Genomic DNA, 17,943 nt, shown 5'->3' on the forward strand with positions numbered 1-17,943 from the left:
CAGCAAAGAAGAGTCTCTGTGTGCTAGGTTAAATGCTCCCAAGTGCATTTATTATAAGAAGGTGTTGACCCTTTATTTTATCAGGTCTCAGTGGGTTTAATGTAACTATAAAAATTACTTGGAAGCATATGGAGAATTAGGTTGTTTTTGCTGACTAGAAATGTTCAGTTTCAGCATCAGGATATTAACTTTTGGTAGTGGGCACACAGAGCATCAATGAAATGTTTCTGGTATGTAGTAATAACGCTACACTGCCATCTAGTGGTTAACATGGCACTTTCAGAGGATTCTGGGCAGGCCTGGGCACCAGTGTGGAACTCCAACTCATGCAGGCATTTGTTTTTTTGCAGAACGGAGTATTTTAAAACTATTCCAAATGTGTCAGGGGTCACAGAAGGTGGTCACAGTGGAATAAAATACAGCTGTTGGTTGAATCTATTGACTAATTTCTATGTTATAGTCTATGAAATGTCTATGTGCTCATGTTCAGGTGTGGGGCGAGCTAGCCACATTTTTCAGACACCATTTTTACAGTGAGGAAATCCCTGTAAGACAGAGCTGTTGAAGGGGGCGTGAGTACCATATAAAAGTGCCCTTATAAGAACCATTTGCCTGTCTCCAAAAGGATTAAGTCCATTTCTGGCATAGGGGTTTAGGGATTAGATTTGGGGTTAATTATAGGTTTAAGCATTACAAGTTATGGTTAGGCATTAGGGCTATGTTCAATATAGGCATTAATATTAGGATATTGGCGTTCAGTTAAGGACTAGGGTTCAGCTTATGGTTACAGTCAGGGAACATCAATTTGTTTGTTCTCTGATCCCCACACAGGTAGACAAACACACGCACACACATATGTGTGTGTGTGTGTATACACATATTAAATCTCTAGAACAGCAATATTCAACTCTTATCCTATGAGGGGTGGAGCCTGCTGGTTTTCTGTTCTACATCATCGTTAATGCCCCACCTGGTTTCCCTGGTCTAAATAAATTCCTGATTAGAGGGTTGCAATGAAAAAATGAGGTGGAACTGGCATTGAGGGCCAGAGTTGATTACCCCAGCTCTAGAACATCAGCAGAGGTTAAAGGAGAACTTGACAGATAATGTAGTAAATGTTATTTTTTGCGATCCTTGAAGACTGTTAATAGGAAATACCTCCTGATTTTAGTTAAACTGTCATACCCCATTAGCAAACACTAGCCTTAACAGAGGTTTATAATAACAGCAAGGTATCATTTGTGTTAGGATTTAATTTAATGTTCATTGGTCCCTGCCTTGCTGCTTCAGACTGCGTTCTGCCGATTCGAGTTCGGAGTAGTAGGCCATAGGCTAAGCTTGAATGTGGGGCTAGCCCCTCTCTCACAATGCAATGTTCATTGTGTGTGTGAAAATATTATTACGCATGCTCAGAATGTTAGTTTGATCAATGTTGTAGAGCACACAAATTTGATGCCAAGTGGGGCTGACCGCCGGTAGCCTCACTACAGCATAATTTCGTATTTCATACATGATTGGCTTTCTGGCGCCAACATTAGTCAGCAAGAAGAGCGAGGAGGGTAGATTGTCTCAAGTTATCAATCTATAGATAACTTGAGAAAATGAATAAAGTGGATTTCGTACTCAAGCACCGGTTTGAAACCCTTAATTTGGAGGAGAAACCTGAAATAAAGCGACTTGGTGCCCATCAGCCACGGGATATTGTTATCATTCAAACTGCTGGTAAAAGTAACTGCGGGTTTAATGTGGAGTTGTTTTTGAAGAAAAAGTGGCTAACGGTTAGCATACAAAAAAAGTCACTCTTCTGTTGTCCATGTCTGCTATTTGGTGGAGATGGTTCTATGTCGAGGACGGGTTACAAAGATTTGAAACATTTTTCTGAGAGGATTGCAAAACATGAGAGCAGCGGGAGTCATCTGGACAATGCTGTAAAATTGGTCTTACTTGGAAGGGTAAATGTCACAGCCCAAGTTGACAGTGCATACAGGCACTCCATTGAGCAGCATAACAAACAGGTGGAGGAAAACGGGTACGTTCTCAGTTCGATCATAACATGTATTAAACTGTGTGGAAAATGTGAAACTGCACTGCGGGGGCACGACGAGTCAGTGGACTCCCTGAATCCTGGAATATTCAGATACATTTTCGAGACTGTGTGAGGGCGATTCGAGACTTCAGAGGCACTTTGCCACTCAGCCCATCTTCAAAGGGACATCTAGCACAGTACAAAACTAACTGTTAAACTATATGTATGAAGTGTACAGGGAGGAGATAGCCAAGCAAGTGGACGAGACATTATTTGCCATACAGGCAGATGTGACAACTGATGTCTCCTGTAAATCACAAATGGTGGCTGTGTTGTGATACATGTTGCCTGATAATACAGTGACAGAGAGGTTTTTGGAGTTTGTGGAAGTCAAAGATAAAACTGGACTCGGTCTCTCTATAGCATCAAGGGTGTGCCAGAACCACTGAATCTGGGAGAACAGCTGATCGCTCAGACTTATGATGGTGCAGCTGTTATGAGTGGAAACGTCCGAGGGGTACAGAAGCTATTGAAAGAGACATACCCACATGCCCAGTTTGTTCACTGCTATGCTCACCAGCTGAACCAGACCTTGCAGCACCTTTGTTCAGCAAGGATGAGCATCCTAAAGGTGTTTTTTGCTGATTTAACTGCTTTTGCCACCTTTGTCTCTGGCGCTCCAAAACGTGTTGAGGCACTTGCACTTCCCTACATCTGAGCTTGACTGTGCGGTGAAACTATGGCCTCTAGGAAACTAGGAAAAGTTGAAGTCTGAGCTGACCACTCTGTACCGCCACACTGAGCTTCACACTGGTAAGACAGTAGTGATGTCAACAATAATCGATTAAGCGATGCATCGCAATGCGGGGCATGCACGATTCAGCATTGATGCGGCAAAGTTCCATAATCGATTATGTCACTGTTTATTTTCTGGCCTTGAGTGGACAACAAAGTTGTGAAGTTTCAATTAGTTCCGGGGGCATAACAACAATCAAGATGGCGGAGGGAGATGACCGCGATAGACGGTTAATTAAAAACGCACCCAAAGCTTGGAAAGCGGACATCTGGGCACATTTCCTCTCCTCTCTAGGTTGGCAAAGAGATACTTGTGCATCCCAGGGACAAGCGTGTCAGCAGAGAGAGTGTTCTCCACTGCAGGAGATGTTATCACTGCAATAAGAAGCGCTCTCAAACCGGACCATGTCGATCAGCTTGTGTTCTTACACAAGAACCTTGAAATTCCCAAATGCTGAATAGTGAGAAGTTATGATGTAGGCTTAGGTCAAACTATATATTTCCTCCTTCTGAAACGGATTGTTGATTATGGTGATGTTGAACTCAGACGGAAGAAGTTGTTTGCACAAATTTGGTAGTAGGCTAAGCCTACACACTTTATTTTTGGTTTACATTACAATGTGTTTCACATCTTTATTTTGTTGTATGCAGCTGTGATTGGTAGGATCAGGTATATAATTGTCATTGTCTTAAAGCTGCTAAGCTGCTGTTTTTTTGAGAATAGTTGCACTTGACTTTACTACTTGAAAAAAAGTTTCACAGTAATAAGTGGTTATTGTGTGTTGCACTGAATATTTTTATTGCTGGGTGCCTGGGTGGTTGTTGTTACAATAGTGTGACTGTGATTACTGATTAATATTTGCACAGGAGTTCAGGTAGTGCCCTGTCTTAGAGCTGCTATTTTACTGTGTGTAAAAAAAAAAAAACACTTATGGTCACTGCTGGAAAAAGTTGGCTGTTATTGCTCTATTTAATTTCAAATGGTTCTAAAGCAGAGAGAAGAGAAACATTTCTCATTCAAAGCACTGAAAGCAGAGATTTGTTTTCTTTTTCAGGTTTGAAAATGCCATATCCAATACCCTGTACCATTTTATTTTATTTAATGACATTTATGTTAAAGATACAGGAGAGTGATGATAATGAACACATAGCAGCCAATACAATCTGTTGTTCAATATCTGACTGCTTGTATTGCCTCATGACTGATTCCCTTGTGTGCAGTAGAATTTTGATACATCACAATGCATCGTAGAATCGAATTGAATCGAATCGTTACCTGGTGAATCGTAATCGAATCGAATTGTGAGGGCAGTGCCAATGCACACCCCTATAAGACAGCCCTGTCTCCTAGAGGAGGCTTTTGCTGAGACCGTCACTCTGCTGAAAATTATCATAACAACACCTATGACGACAACCGAGTCAGAGAGGAACTTTTCCACCTTGAAGAGAGTAAATTACCAAAGTTATCGAAAAGTTTGCCCAGAGGAAGAACTGCCGTGCCACCTTTCTCTTCAAGTGAGCCCTCTGTCTTGGTGAGTGAAAGCATATTTTATCATCCTGCCTTTGTGGTGCTGGTCCATGCATATGTCATATTTTTGTGCTGGATCGATTGATATAGATGGTGATGAGTTTCAGTGGGTCCCTGCTTATCTACTAAGGTAGTCATAGAATGGATCTGTATCCCTAAAAAGTTGTCTTTCCGCTTCGTGTGGTGTTGAGCTCATTGCTGTTCGCGTATTGCCCTGTAGGCACATTGGTTCTGAGCTTGGTTGCATTCTTAATTTAGGTTTGTATATGTGACAGTGGTAATGTGTGTGAGAGGGAAGGACGGCAATTACACAAGAAGGTCTCTCTCTCACTCCAGTATGTGTACTACAACACCTGGTAGAAGCAAGCCGCTCTGTCGTTAAAAGTGTTTTGTGGAACCACGCTGTTTGTTGATGCGTTAAATAAACACATCAGTAGCAAGAGGGAGTTTTTTTTTTTTCGCTTTACTGGTATGTATCCTATATTTTCAAATGGTTTGTGCCCCACCAATTTTTTACATATAAAATGCCACTGTGGAAGGGAGCCCAACATTCTCATTGGCAAGGAATGGGACTGTGGACTGGGGACATCGTTTTTACCACCTGGCTATGGTGCTGCATGTGTGGCGGGATAGAACAATATGACCATTGTATGTAGGCTTGCCTAATCAAATTCACTCAGAATGAATGAGCTGCTTAAATTGCACTGGTTTGGTAGGGAACAGAACACAATGTTCATTTGGGCCTCCAGTTGGGTTGTTTGGATTATCCAAATTTGGGTTATTCTAATTATTAGTTGTTTTTTAACCATAATCTGGATTGATTCAACAGTAGGGTCTTTTTTTATTCAACCCATAATCCATGTTGGGTATAGTTGCCAAGGTAGTTATTTTTGACAATATGTGATAGTTAAGGTGATTCTTGTTCATTATGTTAACTTGGAATACAGCACCTTAAAATGTAAAATAAGTAAGGATTTCCTGTAGTAATTATTCTGCGTCTTTCATGTTTGTTCACATTGGGCTGTCTGTTAGTGCTGATTTCATCACAGGAGACAATAACACTGATATCTGCCTGGCTCAGAAGAACGAATGCAGTTGTACCAAACTAAATGCAATCCTAGAAGCAAGTGGAAATAATATGTGGAGGCTAATACAGTAGCATTCAGACAGTAACATTAGTGTGGTGAAACTCGTATTAATTTAGGTGGAGTGATTATTTTAAGACTAAGTAGGTATAGATATATGGCTGTGACACACAATACAGACCAGCTTGGAAAACAATTTGGAACATCTCCAACCAGCAGCCAGTTTGTGATCTATGCCCTTTTTACAGTGTCAGAAGGAAATGTATACACTTCCTCATTCAAAACCTACTGAAATAGCAAATTCAGCCATACAGTGGGGCAAAAAAGTATTTAGTCAGCCACCAATTGTGCAAGTTCTTCCACTTAAAAAGATGAGAGAGGCCTGTAATTTTCATCATAGTTACACTTCAAATATGAGAGACAAAATGAGATAGAAAAAATCCTGAAAATCACATTTTAGGATTTTTTATGAATTTATTGGTAAATTATGGTGGAAAATAAGTATTTGTTCAATAACAAAAGTTAATCTCAATACTTTGTAATATACCCTTTGTTGGCAATGCCAGAGGTCAAACATTTTCTGTAAGTCTTCACAAGGTTTTCACACACTGTTGCTGGTATTTTGGCCCATTCCTCTATGCAGATCTCCTCTAGAGAAGTGATGTTTTGGGGCTGTCGCTGGGCAACACAGACTTTCAACTCCCTCCAAAGATTTTCTATGGGGTTGACTGGTGACTGGCTAGGCCACTCCAGGACCTTGAAATGCTTCTTACGAAGCCTGTGTTTGGGATCCTTGTCATGCTGAAAGACCCAGCCATGTTTCATCTTCAATGCCCTTGCTGATGGAAGGAGGTTTTCACTCAAAATCTCACAATACATGGCCCCATTCATTCTTTCCTTTACATGGATCATTCGTCCTGGTCCCTTTGCAGAAAAACAGCCCCAAAGCATGATGTTTCCACCCACATGCTTCACAGTAGGTATGGTGTTCTTTGGAAGCAACTCAGCATTATTTCTCCTTCAAACATGACGAGTTGGGCTTTTACCAGAAAGTTCTATTTTGGTTTCATCTGACCATATGACATTCTCCCAGTCCTCTTCTGGACCATCCAAATGCTCTTTAGCAAACCTCAGACGGGCCTGGACATGTACTGGCTTAAACAGGGGGACACGTCTGGCACTGCAGGATTTGAGTCCCTGGTGGCGTAGTGTGTTACTGATGGTAGCCTTTGTTACTTTGGTCCCAGCAGTCTGCAGGTCATTCAATAGGTCCCCCCGTGTGGTTCTGGGATTTTTGTTTCTTGTGATCATTTTGAGCCCCGGATCGAGGGAGATTATCAGTGGTCTTGTATGTCTTCCATTTTCTTATAATTGCTCCCACAGTTGATTTCTTCACACCAAGCTGCTTACCTATTGCAGATTCAGTCTTCCCAGCTTGGTGCAGGTCTACGATCTTGTTTCTGGTGTCCTTTGACAGCTCTTTGGTTTTGGCCATAGTGGAGTTTGGAGTGTGACTATTTGAGGTTGTGGACAGGTTTCCTTTTATACTGATAACAAGTTCAAACAGGTGCCATTAATACAGGTAACGAGTGGAGGACAGAGGAGCCTCTTTAAGAAGAAGTTACAGGTCTGTGAGAGGCAGAAATCTTGCTTGTTTGTAGGTGACCAAATACTTATTTTACAGAGGAATTTACCAATAAATTCATTAAAAATCCTATAATGTGATCTTTTGGAAAACAATTGGTGGCTGACTAAATACTTTTTTGCCCCACTGTATGTTTTCAATAAAAGACACATATTTGCAGTACTAATAAAATAAACAAATGACTCATTAGATTAGATGTAACTTTATTGTCATTGAACAGTATAAGTACACTACAACAAAATGCAGTTAGCATCTAACCCGAAGTGCATATAGAAGAGGGCAGGAAATGTACAAGTATTAAGTATAGTATACATTACAAGTGGAATGTATATATGTGCAATGAAGGCAAATACAGTGAAATGGCAATTCTAAATGTGCACTGAAAGCAAATCGGGGAGGGCAGAAAATGATTCAAGAATTAATTAAAAGGATTAAGTATAATGTATGTACAAGTATTGCATATAATGTATGTACAAGTATTATATATAATGTATGTACAAGTATTATATATAATGTATGTACAAGTATTACATATAATGTATGTACAAGTATTAAGACATAAAGGTCAGTCAATACAAAACATTTTCAGAACTTTATAAGTTTCTTCAATTGCAGTCACAAAAACCATCAAGCGCTATGATGAAACTGGTTCCTATTAGGACCAGCACAGGAAAAGCCCAGAGTTACCTTTGCTATTGAGGATAAGTTCATTAGAGTTACCAGTCTCAGAAATCGCCAATTTACTGCTCCTCAGATTGCAGCCCAAATAAAAGTTCAAGTAACAGACACATCTCACCATCAACTGTTCAGAGTTCAAGTAACAGACACTCTCACCATCAACTGTTCAGAGTTCAAGTAACGGACACATCTCACCATCAACTGTTCAGATGAGACTGCGTGAAACAGGCCTTCACGGTCGATTAATACAAAGAAATCTCTACTAAAGGACACCAATAGTAGGAAACTGCGTGACCAAGAAACTTGAGAAATGGACATTAGACAGGTGGAAATCTGTCCTTTGGTCAAAAGAGACCAGATTTGAGAATCCAAGCTCTTAAGAGGCTTGGATTGTAATGTATTTCTCACTATCGTATGTAGTAAATTCACACTTCACACATGGTCACAAGCACACCGTTACATTTGTCCAATCCTCTTAGACCTCCACAATGTCAGAGGGTTAGGGCTTGGGGTGGTTTTTGTTCATCAGTATAGCACGTGAGGCACTGGCTGAATGTTTTAATTTCATTGCTGGAAACATTAAGACAGGAGTAAGGTAGACAACCATGGTACCATATCAGATCCATCACTTGTGGTTAGCTGAAAAAATTGACATACACATGTTTGCTAATGAGGAAATGAATGCATTTATGACAACTCTATACTGATGTACAGTGGTACAGTAGATGCACATTTAGACATATGACACTGCAGTGAATTTGATCAAATACAAATGTGTCTTCCTTGAACCGTACACAGACCAATGGCCCATAGCCCATCAGAGCTACAGATAGATTATTTGCATATAGACCATCTCATTCACTTTGGTTACACACCAGTAGCAAAAGCATCACTTTAGATAATTACGAAAGCATTTGTTTAAGCCACAAAATTCTCCTAATCCTCCGGTGTTACAGCAAATAATGTACAGTGGTACCACAGGAGTCCTCTTACATTTGGGAACACACCAGTCCTGATTAAATCACTATGTAGGCTCTCTATCTTATTGTGCACTTCAACAAAACAAGAACATCAGCTAACCAGAGCAAAAAGTATTAATTGAACTGCATCAGTTCCACTTAAAGTTGTTTGAGACCTAATGTAAACCTGGCTGCAGTGGTGACAGTAGTCACCTAAGGCATCAGTTCAAATCTAGGTTTGGCATTTAAATGTCAAAACAATGAATGTCTTTCGCTACACCAAATGTAACTCCAAACTCTGTTATGGTCTGTTGAGTCTCCTTGGCAAGCATTTAAAGAATATAAATCCTCTGTGGTAAAGCTTTTGATTAATCATTGTGTATGGGTACTTTTTAAAGTACTTTTAAGTCAATTAATACAAAGCTAAATATATCCTCTTGAGATACCCTTCAGTTAGTTTCATTTAAGCTGCAGTGTCAGTGTGATACTGTGTGTGTGATTTATGATAACAACCCACCAGACTACAGGTGCTGGTCATAACATTTGAATATCATCAAAACGTTTTTTTATTTCAGTAATTCCATTCAAAAAGTGAAACTTGTATATTAAATTCATTCATTACACACAGACTGATATTTCACATTTTTATTTATTTTAATTGTGATGATTATAACTGACAACTAATGAAAATCACAAATTCAGTATCTCAGAAAATTTGAATATCACTTAAAACCAATACAAAAAAATGATTTTTAGAAATGTTGGCCAACTGAAAAGTATGAACATGAAAAGTACGAGCATGTACAGCACTCAATATTTAGTTGGGGCACCTTTTGCCTGAATTACAGCAGCATTGCGGCGTGGCTTCTGTGCCTCTCCTCTCTTCCTCCAGACTCTGGGACATTGATTTCCAAAGGAAATGCAAAATGTACTTTCATCAGAGAACATAACTCAGCAGCAGTCCAGTCCTTTTTGTCTTTAGCCCAGGCGAGACACTTCTGATGCTGTGTCTTGTTCAAAAGTGGCTTGACACAAGGAATGTGACAGCTGAAACCTATGTACTGCGTATGTCTGTGCGTGGTGGTTCTTGAAGCACTGACTCCAGCTGCAGTCCACTCTTTGTGAATCTCCCCCACATTTATGAATGGGTTTTGTTTCACAATCCTCTCCAGGGTGCGGTTATCCCCATTGCTTGTACTCTTTTTTCTACTACATCTTTTCCTTCCCTTCGCTTCTCTATTAATGTGCTTGGACACAGAGCTCTGTGAACAGCCAGCCTCTTGTGTCAACCTTTTGTGTCTTGCCCTCCTTGTGCAAGGTGTCAATAGTCGTATTTTGGACAGCTGTCAAGTCAGCAGTCTTCCCCATGATTGTGTTGCCTACAGAACTAGACTGAGAGACCATTTAAAGGCCTTTGCAGGTGTTTTGGGTTAATTAGCTGATTAGAGTGTGGCACCAGGTGTCTTCAATATTGAACCTTTTCACAGTATTCACATTTTCTGAGATACTGAATTTGGGGTTTTCATTAGTTGTCAGTAATAATCATCAAAATTAAAAGAAATAAACACTTGAAATATATCAGTCTGTGTGGAATGAATGTATACATTATACACGTTTCACTTTCTGAATGGAATTACTGAAATAAATCAACTTTTTGATGATATTCTAATTTTATGACCAGTACCTGTATTATGTGTGACCAAAATGTATCTGAAAAGCCACGCCCACTCCAGCAACACCTGTAGTCAATATAAACTAGTAAGAAATATTGTAATACCCAGCATAAATAAAAAAAACAATCCAACTGTATACATATATTTACATTACTAATAAGTAATTTAGCAGAAGTTATTATCCCCAACATCTTACACTAACGAGTGTATATATTTCCACACAGACTGCCCTGGGAATCGAACCCACAACCCTGGTGTTGCCACCATCACACTCGACCAACTGTTTACCCTTTTTTTTTCTGTTCCCAAGTTTAATAACCAATAATCTATGGTTGTCTCTTGGCAACCACTCCCAATGAACTCGGAACAGTGGATTGCGTCAAGGTTACTTCGGTATCCACGCCAGCCCATTCCACCAGATATGTTTACAAACAAATGCTTGTGTTCTATTAAAACTGTGAGCAGTTATTCGCCTCCAACTTCTCAAATTACTACAACATCCAAAAACAGTTGACGTATTTACTTATAGATCGGACTTATAGATTTTATACACTGCATTATTTTGGCCTTAATCGTCTTTTGACCACGGGGCAGAGAATGCCCCCTTCAAGATGAATCAGGTGTATCTGTGATTCTGAACTTCTCCAAAGCCTTCGTCCACATAAAAAAATATTTCTTCATCCTCCTCTCCCTCATCTGAGACCAACTGCTCTGACGACTGTTGTCTCGTAGGGGTGTTGCGGTAGTCTGGAAGGAGACCTCCCTCGGACATGGGCACATGAGCATGGGGAGTGGACGGGGTCGCGCTCTCATTGCTCAGAAAGTCCTCAGTGTGTACAGGATGTGGCGAAGCTAATGGCGTCCTATCAGTGGGTGATGACACCGCGGGTGGTGTGACTGCAGGAGCTGGGCCCGCGCCCTCAGCGTGACTGACTCTCCTCACAAACATCTCCACCAGCTGAGTGGCGTGGCTCTGATCCGTCTTGATCTTTAGGGTGAATTTGGGCTGGGTATCTGTCTCGGATCCACTTCCCGCTGACAATATCTCTATTTCAGTAACCTTCCTGCAAAACATCCGATAGAATTTGTTAACCTATGGGTGCAAACAAACGGTCAGAAATGCATCCGCGTCATACCGAACACACGTCACATTTCAATCCTGTGAGCATATCGTACTCAGTTGCATTCGTGCGGTTTCTACTGCGTCTGATGAGCCAGCACGCTAATCCTATCACCAAGAGTATGAGTATCAGAACCACCACAAAGATGATGAAGATATTCGAAGAAAACCACTGTGAAGCGTTTGCATGCGTGGCTCCGTTGGTGGTCATGCCCGAATTGTCTTGAGGACAGGCTGCCTCCTGGAATAGCGCCAGTGTACAGGCATATGCGGGTCTAAGAAAAGTTTGTTGGTTCCCTACTGTCGATCGCTCAGTCCAATTTATGTGTTATTGACGGATTGTTGAGCACACTGTCCTTGTATAGCCTGTATCTTTGTCCCTCTGTTGGTTATTTGGTCCGTTATAATTTAAATATAAACTGATAGCAACGTAAGAACAGACTGGTAGACAGCAACAATACCGTAATGATGATCGTAAATGGAATGGAATGTGTTTACTCTTATTATGTCACAATTACTTCTATCTTCAGATGCAGAGACCATAAAACTATAAATTAAACTATTGTATCACCTAGCTATAATATGTGATATACAGAGCCATATGCTCTGGGGTTGTTCATAGAAATAAACAAAGTTGTATTATTCCTCACATGCCTTTAGAGGTCACCATTTGCTCAGAGAGTCTGTTCCTGTTCTATTCATGTTTTACCCATCTGTTCTTGTTCTACTCATAGCCATGTGATCTGAGCATGGTCTGTCACTGTTTTACAATAACAAAAGCTTTTATGGGTTAGAGTTTATGGTTGCAATATTAAATATTCAACCCACAATGAAAATCTCATTGGGATATACATTTTTGGTTTTCCATCAGATTACCTCTTCCATCAAATTTTTGTTGGTCTAATATTTATTAAATAAATATTTTGAAAGAAAAATGTAAACGCAAAACATTTCACTGAATAAAAGTTTAATCAAAGTTAATATTTGGAAATCAGTGATTTGAAATTAATGAATGGTCCTGTGGGTTTCACATTACCGGAAATAAAGACATACATGGGTTGGTCCCTGATGCTGATGATCCAGATAATCTCCAACCCTGCTAGATTGGTTAAATGTGTGGTGAGCAGGGCTGCATCCGCGTCATACCGAACACACGTCACATTTCAATACTGTGAGCATATCGTACTCAGTTGCATTCGTGCGGTTTCTTTTGCGTCTGATGAGCCAGCACGCTAATCCTATCACCAAGAGTATGAGTATCAGAACCACCACAAAGATGATGAAGATATTCGAGAAAAAAAAACACTGTGAAGCGTATGCATGCGTGGCTCCGTTGGTGGTCATGCCCGAGTTGTCTTGAGGATAGGCTGCCTCCTGGAATAGCGCCAGTGTACAGGCATATGCGGGTCTAAGAAAAGTTTGTTGGTTCCCTACTGTCGATCGCTCAGTCCCATTCATGTGTTATTGACGGATTGTTGAGCATTACATTTTTTGTTTTCCATCAGATTAGCTCTTCCATCAAATTGTGGTTGGTCTAATATTTATTAAATAATTATTTTGAAACGCAAAACATTTCACTGAATAAAAGTTTAATCAAAGTTAATATTTCGAAATCAGTTATTTGAAATAAATGAATGGTCATGTGGGAAGCCTGTGGTTTTCACATGACCTGAAATAAAGACATACATGGGTTGGTCCCTGATGCTGATGATCCAGAGAATCTCCAACCCTGCTAGATTGGTTACGTGTGGTGAGCAGGGCTGCCCAACCCTGTTCCTGGAGATCTGCTGTCCTGTAGGTTATCTCTCCAGCCCCATTTACCAGTAAACTGATTTAGCTTGATCTCTAGCTAATTATTACAATCAGGTGTGTTACATTATGGTTGGACAGAAAACCTACAGGATGATAAATCTCCAGGAACAGGGCTGGGCAGCCCTGGTCTACAGGCTATGAAAGACAAGGGATATTGCCAGATATGGAGGTTTTGGGCTGGAATTGCTACCCCTGGTCTTCAGTTGTCATGCCCGTTGAACCAAATCCTCTAAGATTACAGTGGAGGTGGCTTTTGCCACAGAAATGAACATTCTGTTCTCTGGTGGAAACTCCCACAGTCAACAGGTCAGTTGTACACACCCTAAAAACCTCTATGACATTGTGTGATGATTTGACAAAAAACATTTCAGAGTGCCAAAAACATTTATTGTCCCCAGTACAGGAAGGATGTACTTTTTATAACAAAAATGCAGTTTCTCCCCTTCTTGATATTCCACAACAGTTCAGCTGAATTCATGATCTTGACTATAAGAGATAACATTTTGACAGAACAATAAAAGTATGTTTTTTTCTTGGAAGGTACAGTAGTGCGTTTTTTTACAGTTGTGTGTAAAAATGGATATGGAAGACAAATGACACTGAAAGATTATGCTTTATAATAATTTATTCATAAAAAATATACAGAATGATCGGCTGGACAGTGGGATGAGGTACATTGATTTGCTTGGAAATTACTTTGTAACCCAATCCTGACTCACGGCCAAAATCTTTCTCCGAAGGGCCTCTTATAAGAGATAATTATTTTGATCTTGGCATTATGTGCCACCACACACCGATATGGTTAAGACAAAACCAGAATTTATCTTAAAAGTCCAAGCATATTTACTGATAGTTTCAAACAGAATTTCTGGCGACTGAACCTGACACTGGTGTATACTAGAAAGCAAGTTACGCTGATATGTTTGTGGATTATAACGTATGTGCTGTTAGATGTTGGAGGAAGACGTCATATCTGACAGCCCAAAGACAGAGCTGAGCCCAGATGTCCCATCTGCAGGTGATTTGTCATCTATTTGACTCCTCTCCAACATCCAGTCAAGCCCCTCAGCCTCCTCCCCAGTTCCCCTGACCAGCATGGGGTGTGGCATCAGTGGCCAGAAGACCAAGATGCCTGGAGATCCTTTCACAACTGTCATTGTGCATTTTGACAATGCACCTTGTATTATTTCCTATCTTAAACATACGTGTAGAGTTTGCAATTTATTTTTATACATGTGCAGAATATACACTCACTGGTCATTTTATTAGATACACCTGCCCATCTAATATCGGGTAGGACCCACTTCGCCTCCATCCACTTCAACGTTTGACAAGCTGTGCGTTCAGAGATGGTCAGGGCAGTTTATAGTCAACTATTGGTTTACACACACTCCACCTGTCAGATGAAAGTGCAAAAATAAACACAAGGAGGAAATGAATCATTGTTGTAAAGTGTGCCGCTGACATCTTGACACGTCACCCAGGGAATGAGAATGTGTGCCAGCTAGTTTCCCCTCGTACCGCCTGTCTACACTTCCCTGGTTACTGGAATGTCCAGTGGATGTATTGTACACAGCACAGACTTCTCCTCTGGGTGGAACACAACAAAAAGGGATCTACTGATTCAGACACTCGACCACGCCTCCGTCCCGCCCTGGAAACATAACGTGCCAATCAATGTTGCATGGGTGCGGAGCGCTTTAGTCCGCCTTTATGTTAAAGACGACTGTGCCTGTCTAGGAGCGTATCCAAATAAAGATAACGGTTGTCTTTGTTGAGGAGACAAGCTCATTTTTGTGTAGAAGACAGTGAATGGACCCTTCAACGCCATGTCATTCACATGTCTGTTGGAATGTTTGACAGTATACTTAATAGTTGATGTATGTTCAAACTACTGAAACATATTGTGCTCCATAATAAGAAGGGATTTGTTCTTTGAGCCTCATGTGTGCATGTTGCAACAAGGAGAGACACAGGGAACAGACACAGAGGATGTTTTCAGGCCTGAAAGAGAAGTGCAAGGGGAGGAGGTGAATGAGAAATCCAAACCAAAGGTCTTTTAAGTCGGGGTGGCTTGGTCTCTGGGGTGGCCTTCCGGTGGGGGTTTGGAAAGAATCGGTGCTAGCAGTTGCAATTCAGCCCGGCAACCTCCATCTCCCTTCTCCCCCACCTCCTGACTATTGTGTGAACATCATTGTTAAAACGTAGTCACTTCGTTACATTTTTGTTATTGGACACTGACACAAGTTTAGTTATTTTGTCTGTTTACCAAAATATATTCAAGTTACAGTTAAATAATGAATATGGGCTTAAAGTGCAGTCTCTCAGCTTTAATTTGAGGTTATTCATCCAAATTGGAAGGGTGGAGGAATTACAGCTCTTTAATATGTAGCCTCCTCTTTTTCAAGGGACCATGAGTAATTGGACAATTGACTCAAAAGCTGTTTCATGGACAGGTGTGGCCTATTCCTTTATTATTTATTCATTAATTAAGAAGGTAAAAGGTCTGGAGTTGATTCCAAGTGTGGCATTCGCATTTGGAAACTGTTTCTGTGAACCCAAAACATGTGTTCAAAGGAGCTCTCAATGCAAGTGAAACAAGACATCCTTATGCTACAAAAAAAAGATATCCATCAGAGATAACAGGAACATTAGGAGTGGCAAAATCAACAGTTCGATACATTCTGAGAAGAAAAGAACACACTGGTGAGATCTGCAACACAAAAAGGCCTGGACATCCACGAAAGACAACAGTGGTGAATGATGGTTGGATCCTTTCCATGGTAAAGAAACACCCCGCAAAGTGAAGAACACTCACCAGGAGGTAGGCATATCATTATCCAAGTCTAACCTGAAGAGAAGACTTCACAAGAGAAAATACAGAGGGTTCATCACAAAGTGCAAACCATTTATAAGCCTCAAGAATAGAAAGGCCAGATTAGACTTTGCCAAAAACATCTAAAAAAGCCAGCCCAGTTCGGGAACAGCGTTCTTTGGACAGCTGAAACTAAGATCAACCAGAATGATGGCAAAAAGAAAAGATTATGGATTATGCATTCCACATCATCTGCAAAAGACGGTTGAGGTAGTGCGATGGCATGGGCATGCATGGCTTTCAATGGCACTGCGTCACTAGTGTTTATTGATGATGTGACAGAAGACAGAAGCAGACAAATTAATTCTGAATTGTATAGGGACCCCGGAGGAAGGTTGTTATCCTCTTGTTGACACAGGGATTACTGTTTCATGCCTCGTCTGAAGGATTTTCCTCACCTGGAATTCATTGTAAATACATCCCAACTGAAGTAACTACCGGTCACTTGTCTGAGCAACATTCATTTGTATGGACATCAAATTGTCCTGATCATTATTTTGGTCGACAGGCTTTGGAAACTGTGCCATTTCATGCAATCGGGACTTGGTTTATCTAGATGTACCAAAACACAATGTACCGACAGTTGTGCAACATTTCCAGACAGGTTCCAACTCTGCCAAAGTGTACAGGTTGAAAACTGTTACTCCTGATTTCACTGGCTATGTTTCTTATCTGTATTCTGCTTTCCTCAAAGACATATTTGGTCCCCAATCTTGCCGATGGGTCACAGATCATCACTGTATTGCTGCATATTTACCCACGGATGTTCCTGATTGCTATGTTGAGGCTGCTGTAGCACTGCTGAGTAATCCTTTTCCATGCCAAAGCATTTATATACAGTGCATTTGAAAAGTATTCAGACCCCTTCCTTTTTTCCATATTTTTATACTTCACAGCCTCATTCTGAAATAGGCAAATGTTTTTTCAGACCCCTTTACTCAGTACTAAGTGCCTTAGGCAGCATTTACAGGGTATCATGCTACAAGATTGGCACAACTATGTTTGGGGAGATTCTCCAATTCTTTGTAGATCCTTTTAAGCTCTGTCAGGTTGGATGGGAAACGTCACTGCACAGCCATTTCAGGTCTCTACTGAGATGTTCGGTCAGGTTCAAGTCTGGGCTCTGGATGGGCCACTCAATGACATTTATAGACTTGCCCTGAAGCTACTCCTGCATTGCCTTGCCTGTGTGCTTAGGGTTGTTGTCCTGTTGGAAGTTGAATTTAAACCAGAGTCTCAGGTCCTGAGCGCTTTGGAGCAGGGTTTTTATCAAGGATTTGTCTGCACTTTGCTCCCTTCATGCGATGAGCATTGTCTGGGTTACTCCAAATGTGACACTTGACATTCAGACCTAATGGTTCAGTCTTTCATCAGACCAGGTAATCTTGGTTTGAGAGTCCTTTAGATGCCTTTTGGCAAACTCCAAGAGGGCTGTCATGTGCCATTTACCATGGAGTGGCTTTCGTCTGACCACTCTACCAAAAAGGCCTGATTGAGCTGGTCGTCCTTCTAGAATGTTCTCCCTGACCAAGCCCTTCTCTCCCAATTGTTCAGTTTGGCAAGGAGTCCAGCTCCAGGAAGAGTGTTGGTGCTTCCAAAGTTATTCCATTTAAGAATGATGGAGTTTACTGAGTTGAATTCTGCAGATTTCTCTTTTTTGCTTTTCAATCCATTAAATTGACCACAGGTGGACTCCAATTTAGTTGTAAAAACATCTCAAAGATTATCAATGGACAAAGAATGTAAC

General features: G+C 40.8%; 1 long non-coding RNA gene across 1 annotated transcript in view; it reads left to right on the top strand.

The window, feature by feature from the left end:
• The first annotated feature begins 4,319 nt into the window (after positions 1–4,319).
• The window catches only part of LOC109615909, a 30,982-nt gene continuing 17,358 nt past the window's right edge, over positions 4,320–17,943 (top strand). Inside the window, exon 1 of the long non-coding RNA XR_002196929.3 lies at positions 4,320–4,353. This is a non-coding gene — a long non-coding RNA (uncharacterized LOC109615909). The remainder of the gene's footprint in view (positions 4,354–17,943) is intronic.

Source organism: Esox lucius, chromosome 7 (assembly GCF_011004845.1).
Source record: "Esox lucius isolate fEsoLuc1 chromosome 7, fEsoLuc1.pri, whole genome shotgun sequence".
Taxonomy (NCBI): Eukaryota; Metazoa; Chordata; class Actinopteri; order Esociformes; family Esocidae; genus Esox; species Esox lucius.